This window comes from Nerophis ophidion, linkage group LG04, assembly GCF_033978795.1.
Source record: "Nerophis ophidion isolate RoL-2023_Sa linkage group LG04, RoL_Noph_v1.0, whole genome shotgun sequence".
NCBI classification, from domain to species: Eukaryota; Metazoa; Chordata; class Actinopteri; order Syngnathiformes; family Syngnathidae; genus Nerophis; species Nerophis ophidion.
The window spans coordinates 51,703,757-51,712,151 of NC_084614.1; positions in this window are offsets into that span (position 1 = coordinate 51,703,757).

The following is an 8,395-nucleotide window of genomic DNA, read 5'->3' on the forward strand; positions in this document are numbered from 1 at the left end:
GTGGACTCCGACTTAAACAAGATGAAAAACTTATTCGGGTGTTGCCATTTAGTGGTCAATTGTACGGAATATGTACTGTACTGTGCAAATCTACTAGTAAAAGTTTCAATCAATCAATCAACAGCTTGCATGTAGATAAATTGTGGCGCACCGACTGATGCAAAAGAAGTGGTCCCGACTTCATGTGAAAGTCCAGTCCATTAGGAGGCCAGCAGGGGATTATCTTGAATGGAGACAAGTCAGCAGCAGAGAGACGTCACCAACTGATGTAAAAAGAAGTGGTCCATCCTGGGTCAAAACTTTGAACAGCTAGCACAACATCCGTGGAGGCTGGTCCATGGTCACCTGATAACCTCTCCACGCAGAAGAAGGGAGCAGAGCAGAAAAGAGATACAGCATTCAACTGGTCCAAAAACGGGTCGATTTAAAGGATAGAGTATACAAATGAGTTTTAAGATGGGACTTTAAAGGCCTACTGAAATTAGATGTTCTTATTTAAACGGTGATAGCAGGTCCATTCTATGTGTCATACTTGATCATTTCGCGATATTGCCATATTTTTGCTGAAAGGATTTAGTAGAGAACATCGAGGATAAAGTTCGCAACTTTTGGTCGCTAATAAAAAATCCTTGCCTGTACCGGAAGTAGCAGACGATGTGCGCGTGACGTCACGGGTTGTAGGGCTCCTTGTTGCGATCTGCTGCTCAGATCTTTACATGTTTGTTTTTTCATTCTCAGTCTGACCCGTTTATTTCCTGTTTTTGTCCATCACTATGGTTACACATCAGTTCACCTGCTGCTCACGCCCCGCACACCTGCTACAGATAATCACCGTCACTTTATAAGCCGTCCTCTTTTGTTTGTTCAGCCTGGGTTCATAATTTGCTTTCACGCAACAAGTTACGCCTGCACTCTACATTGTATGTATATTCTCGCTAGCTTTTCACGCTCAGCCATTTGTTTATTCCAGCTCTCATGCTGTATGTTTTGTTTTTCTCTTTAATGTGTCTATGTGCCAGTTTAGTTCTCATTTTTGTATATCCTAGCTTTTATGCTAGCGTCCTTTGTTTGTTTTATTCTACTAGCTCTAGCATTTTTGTTATTTAGCTCTTTTTGTTATTTAAATAAATTGTGTATATCTTACCTTTGCTGTGTTCACTTGACGCATCCTCGAGGGAATCGAACCCGGCATCACAATGCCGAACAGACGTAACAGTATGAACCCAGCAAAAAAGAATTCCCTCGCGTCGAACCAGAGGGAGGAACCCTTCGACTTAGGGTTGTGGTTGGAGCTCATGGCTTGGGAGCAGGAAAGACTCGGCTGTGGGCCAGAAGTCTCCTCCGAAGCCGTTCGCGCTGCCCCGAAGAGGCGGGGGTCCAGTGGAGTGGTCCCCCGCGCGGCGGTAATGTTCCAGCACCACTTATTCCTCCCCATGGACACAGCATGTTTCACCCCGTCCAGGATTCACCCATCATTACCGGTAATCCTGCTTGTTTTTTTTCAAATCATTCCTTCAGCTGCCATGACACTTTTTCTGACACAAGCGATGACGACATTTGGGGAACGCCCACCGGTGACGCAACACCGGCCTCTGTTGATGACATTTTTTCAGAAGATTTTTATATTGTGGACAGTAATTCTCATTCCCAACCTTTTTCGAATACCAATAACATTTATGATAAAAATAAATAATTATCAGGATATTTTTTCTCATTATTTTAGTCAACCTCAGTCACCTAGTTTTTCTTCTACTCCACCGTTTAAACCTCTTTCACCGCCCAAGTATAGTGTTTTTTCGCCTTCTAATTGTGTACAAGTTAAAGGGGAGGAGTCTGCCTACCTCCAAACCTCCCACCACCCTCCCTTAAGGTCAGTCCCTGACCACAGGGAACGGGTCTGGGATCCCCGTCTGGAGGGGGAGGCTATGGCCTATAGCTGTGCTACGGAGGCAGCACAAAGGCGACCTATCAAACCGCAACCTCCTATGAGGCCCCCTTTACCTGTTTTTCGGCTCGCTAAACGCTTAGCTCCTCCTTGTAGACCTCTTCCACCTGTTTTTCCCTCGGCCAAGTCTCAACGGCCTTGTAGACCTCCTCCACCTGTGTTTCCCCCGGTCAAATCCCAACGACCAAGTAGACCTCCTCCACCGGTGTTCAGACTCGCGAGGTCATTACCTCCAGCACGTCCTCCACCACCGGTGTTCTGCACTTCTCCCAGTCTGGTTTTCGCACCAGAAACTGACTTTAGCCTGGTTCTCAAGCCAGCGCCAGTTCCTAAGCTGGATCGCACTCCACCACCAGTTCCAAAGCTGAAGCGCACTCCAGCACCAACTCCAGAGCTGGAGCATACACCTGCGTCGATGACAGGGCTGGAGCCCACTCCAGCACCTCGACAAGTGCCAGTACCAGCACCTCGACAGGTATCTGTACCAGCTCCACGCCGCCAAGCACCGGTACCAGCTCCACGCCGCCAAGCACCGCCTACGAAGGGGCTGGAGCCGACACCGACGACGAGGCTGGAGTCCACACCAGTCACGCCTACGACGACGTCGCCGTCTGCTTCTACGCCGACGACTCCTGCGGCTACCACGCCGCCTCCGACGCCTTCTTCGGCTGAAGCACCCGCATCATCATCGCCAGCTGCACTCGGGCCTGCTTTGGCTGCAGTCCCCACACCCTCGTCTGCTGCTTCCAAGCCTGCTGGGATTTCGGTGCTGAGGCGTCGTCCACCACGTTGACCACGGGCGTGGCCTCTGCGAGGTCGTCCTCCTCGCCAGACACTCCCTCCTCCATGTCGGCCACGGATGTGGCCGTGCCCGGGTCGTCCGCCTCGCCGGGCACCTCATCCTACGAGGCGGCCACTAATGTGGTTTTTTCGAGGTCGCCCGCCAAAACTTTTTCGGCAGCGGCGTTCCACCCGCCGCCGACACATGATGTGTCCTCGGTGGATTCGGGGATATGCGATCTGGCGACCCTCCACCGTGGCCTCCCTCCACCCTCCCTTCGTTTGTGAACTTTCTGGTTTTGGGGAGGGGGTTCAAGTTTTTGTTTGTGTTTTTTGAGACATCTGGTATCTGTCTTTTGTTGGGGGGTGAATACTGTTGCGATCTGCTGCTCAGATCTTCACATGTTTGTTTTTTCATTCTCATTCTGACCCGTTTATTTCCTGTTTTTGTCCATCACTATGGTTACACATCAGTTCACCTGCTGCTCACGCCCCGCACACCTGCTACAGATAATCACCGTCACTTTATAAGCCGTCCTCTTTTGTTTGTTCAGCCTGGGTTCATAATTTGCTTTCACGCAACAAGTTACGCTTGCACTCTACATTGTATGTATATTCTCGCTAGCTTTTTATGCTCAGCCATTTGTTTATTCCAGCTCTCATGCTGTATGTTTTGTTTTTCTCTTTAATGTGTCTATGTGCCAGTTTAGTTCTCATTTTTGTATATCCTAGCTTTTATGCTAGCGTCCTTTGTTTGTTTTATTCTACTAGCTCTAGCATTTTTGTTATATAGCTCTTTTTGTTATTTAAATAAATTGTGTATATCTTACCTTTGCTGTGTTCACTTGACGCATCCTCGAGGGAATCGAACCCGGCATCACAATGCCAAACCGGCGTAACACTCCTCACATTGTTTACGATCATGGCCACGAGCAGCTAGAGCGATTCAGACCGAGAAAGCGACAATTTCCCCATTAATTTGAGCAAGGATGAAAGATTTGTGGATGAAGATAATGAGAGTGAAGGACTAGAAAAAAAAAAAAAAGGCAAGGGCAGTGAGAACGATTCAGATATTAGACACATTTACTAGGATCCATCTTCTTCCGCTTATTTGAGGTCGGGTCGCGGGGGCAGCAGCCTAAGCAGGGAAGCCCAGACTTCCCTCTCCCCAGCCACTTCGTCTAGCTCTTCCCGGGGGATCCCAAGGCGATCCCAGGCCAGTTGGGAGAAATAGTCTTCCCAACGTGTCCTGGGTCTTCCTTACTATTACTAGGATAATTCTGGAAAATCCCTTATCTGCCTATTGTGTTACTAGTGTTTTAGTGAAGTGAAGTGAATTATATTTATATAGCGCTTTTTCTCTAGTGACTCAAAGCGCTTTTTACATAGTGAAACCCAATGTCTAAGTTACATTCAAACCAGTGTGGGTGGCACTGGAAGCAGGTGGGTAAAGTGTCTCGCCCAAGGACACAACGGCAGTGACTAGGATGGCGGAAGCGGGAATCGAAGCCGCAACCCTCAAGTTGCTGGCACGGCCACTCTACCAACCGAGCTAAACCACCCCCATATCTAAGTGAGATTATATAGTACATGAAAGTCTGAGGGGTGTGGGCACGGGTGTGGTGACCGCCAGTGTCTCTGAGGGAAGCCACGCAGCTGCAGCAGGACAGAAGCTCCGCTGATGTCTCCGGTAAGAGCCGACTTATCACCACAATTTTCTCACCGAAACCTGCCGGTTGACATGTGGTCGGGATCCATGTTCGCTTGAACGCTCTGTTCCATAGTAAAGCTTCACCTTCGGGAATTTTAAACAAGGGAACACTGGCTCTGTTTGTGATGCTAAAGGCAGCCGCAGTGCACCGCTTCCCACCTCCATTTTTCTACTTTGAGTTTTCCATTATTAAGTGAACAAATTGCAAAAGATTCAGCAACACATATGTCCAGAATACTGTGTTATTATGCGATTAAAGCAGACAACTTATAGCTTGGATCGGGCTGGAAAAAAATGTCCGCCACAACCCGAGACGTCACGTGTCATCATTCCGCGACGTTTTTAACAGGATACCTCACAGGAAATTTAAAATTGCAATTTAGTAAACTAAACCTGCCGTATTGGCATGTGTTGCAATGTCAAAATTTCATCATTGATATATAAACTATCAGACTGCGTGGTCGGTAGTAGTGGGTTTCAGTAGGCCTTTAATGCTTCTACTGAGGTACCATCTCTAACTGTTACCAGTAGGGCATTCCAGACGACTGGAGCCTGTATAGAAAACGCTCTGTAGCCCGCATACTTTTTTTGTGGGCTGTGGGAATCACTAATGAGCCGGAGTTCTTTGAAAGCAGATTTCTGGCCGGACATACGGTACAATACAATCAGCAAGATACGATGGAGCTAGACCTTTTAGTATTTTATACGTAAGTAGTAAAACTTTAAAGTAGCAGATTAAGTGCACAGGAAGTCAGTGCAGGTGAGCCAATACAGGTGTAATATGATCCAACTTTCTTGTTCTTGTCAAAAGTCTAGCAGCCGCATTTTGTACCAACTGTAATCTTTCAATGCTAGACAAAGGAAGACCCGAAAATAATACTTTACAGCAGGGGTCTCAAACTCAATTTACCTGGGGCCCAAAGGATGCAGAAACTGGGTGAGGCACTTTTTAATGAATTCACCTTCTATGAATGGCTTTCCCGCCCTAGCAACATACTTGCCAACCCTCACGATTTTTCCGGGACACTCCTGAATTTCAGTGCACCTGCCGACAATCTACCGGTGCAACCATTCTCCCGAATTTTTCCCAATTTTCACTCGGCCGACACTACCTTTAACGCCCTTTACAACAGTGGTTCTCAACCTTTTTTCACTGATGTACCCCCTGTGAACATTTTTTTAATTCAAGTACCCCCTAATCAGAGCAAAGCATTTTTGGTTGAAAAAAAGAGATATCCATCCATTTCTACCGCTTATTCCCTTTCGGGGTCGCGGGGGGCGCTGGCGCCTATCTCAGCTACAATCGGGCGGAAGGCAGGGTACACCCTGGACAAGTCGCCACCTCATCGCAGGGCCAACACAGATAGACAGACAACATTCACACTCACATTCACACACTAGGGCCAATTTAGTGTTGCCAATCAACCTATCCCCAGGTGAAAAAAAGAGATAAAGAAGTAAAATACAGCACAATGTCATCAGTTTCTGATTCATTAAATTGTATAAAAGCGCAAAATATTGCTCATTTGTAGTGGTCTTTCTTGGACGATTAGGAGAAAAAGATATAAAAATAACTAAAAAACTTGTTGAAAAATAAACAAGTGATTCAATTATAAATATAGATTTCTGCGCATAGAAGTAATCATCAACTTAAAGTGTCCTCTTTGGGGATTGTAATAGAGATCCATCTGGATTCATCAACTTCATTCTAAACATTTCTTCACAAAAAAAAAATCTTTAACATCAATATTTATGGAACATGTCCACAAAAAGTCTAGCTGTCACCCCTGAATGTTAGATTGTTGTATTATTTTTCCATAGTTTATGAACTTTCATTCATACTTCATTGAAGTATTATTCAATAAACATTTGTATAGAGAATTTATGAATTGCTGCTGTGTTTTAGAATGTTTTTAATGAATCTCACTTGCCCCTTGGGATACCTTCAAGTACCTGCAGGGATCCGCGCGCCCCCAGAAGAAAACTACTGTTCCACTACATGTCATCGCGCATGCTTTTATATCACACATCCAATGTGCCGGCTCTGTAACATGTTGTGTGAGACTTGTGCAGAACAACGTCAGTGGCTGCAAGACGTACTTGTTCAACAGCCATACACGTCACACTAAGGGTGGCCGTAAAAAAACTTTTAACACTGTTACAAATATGCGCCACACTGTGAACCCACACCAAACAAGAATGACAAACCCTTTTTGGGAGAATGTCCGCACCCTAACAAAACTTAAACACAAGAGAACAAATACCCAGGACACCTTGCAGGGCTACAATATACAACACCTCAACCGACGCAAGAAAGGGAAGGTGGGGGTGTGGGGGGTTGGTGGTAGCAGGGTGTGCATATTGTAGCCCGGAAGAGTTAGGTCTGCATGGGATTCTGGGTAATTGTTCTGGTGTGTTTATGTTGTGTTACGATACGGATGTACTCCCGAAATGTGTTTGTAATTCTTGTTTGGTGTGGGTACACAGTCTGGCACATATATGTAGCAGTGTTAAAGTTTTTTTTACGGCCACCCTCAGTGTGACCTGTGTAGCTTTGATCAAATATATCTTGCAAAAATACACGTGCGTCTCACATGGCCAGATGCAACATACAACTGGGCTTGCACGCTGTCAGTTCAGGATGTAAGTGGCGTTAAAGGTAGTGCCATTATGGCACTCCCTGAATATTGTTGATCTGGTAAAAAAAAATTGACAGGGGCTTTTGAGAGAATTGGTGCCCTGAAATTCAGGGGTCTCCCAGGGAAATTGAGGACGTTGGCAAGTATGACGCTGTCAAGCGCTGTCCATATTAAACTCGCAGGCCGCACCAACATTAAATTGTCATATCAAAGCGCGGGCCGCATAATAACGTCTCACGGGCCGCAAATGGCCCGCAGGCCGCATGTTTAAGACCCCTGCGTTACAGTAATTGAGGCGAGACGTAGGGAATATATGAATAATGATATCAGCGTCAGTGGTGGACAAAATGGGACGAATTTTAGCGATATTACGGGGATGAAAGAAGACTGTTTTGGTAACACTCTTAATGTGTGACTCAAATGAGAGAGGTTGTATTGATAAATAGGTGTCGATGACTAGCAGGACCGATAATCAGCATTTCCGTTTTCTTAGAGTTAAGTTGCAAAACGTTGCTGGATATCCATTGTTTAATTTCATTTATACACGCCTCCAGGTGACTACAATTTGGCGTGTTTGTCAGCTTTAGGGGCATGTAGAGTTGGGTGTCATCAGCATAACAGTGAAAGCTAACACCGTATTTGCGGAGTTAAACCAAGAAAAGCCTAAGTCTGATATACCAATGTGTTTTGATACATTCTAATAAAATGTTATGATCGACGGTATTGAAAGCAGCGCTAAGATCAAGAAGCAGCAACATGCATCAGCATCCATCGTTAGCAATAGATCATTAGTACTTTTTGCGAGAGCTGTCGCCGTAGAGTGATTTGGCCTGAAACTGGACTGAAAGGGTTCACAGAGATTGTTAGACGCTAAGTGTTCATTTAGCTGCTGTGCAAATATTTTTTTCGAGGATTTTCAAGATAATGGGAAGGTAGACAGTAGTTTACCATGACGTCAGAATCAAGGTTAGGTCTTTTGAGCAGAGGATGAATAACCACATTTTTTAATGCTAGGGCAACAGTGTCAGAGGAAAGTGATTAGTTAATAATATTTAGCATTGATGGTCCTAATATTACAAACAGCTCTTTGATAAGTTTCCCAGGAAGTGGGTCAAGTAAACCTGTGGTTTGTTTTGTCCCATTTACACATTGCAGGAGTTCATTTAATGTTATTTCTTCAAAAACAGAGAGATTATTTTGGAGGGCAATATCCGTTGTACATACATTCATATCCGTGTTAATACAACCCAGTTGTAGCTTGGACAAAAAAATGAGCTGTTTGGCCACATCTATCCATCCATCCATCCATTTTCTACCGCT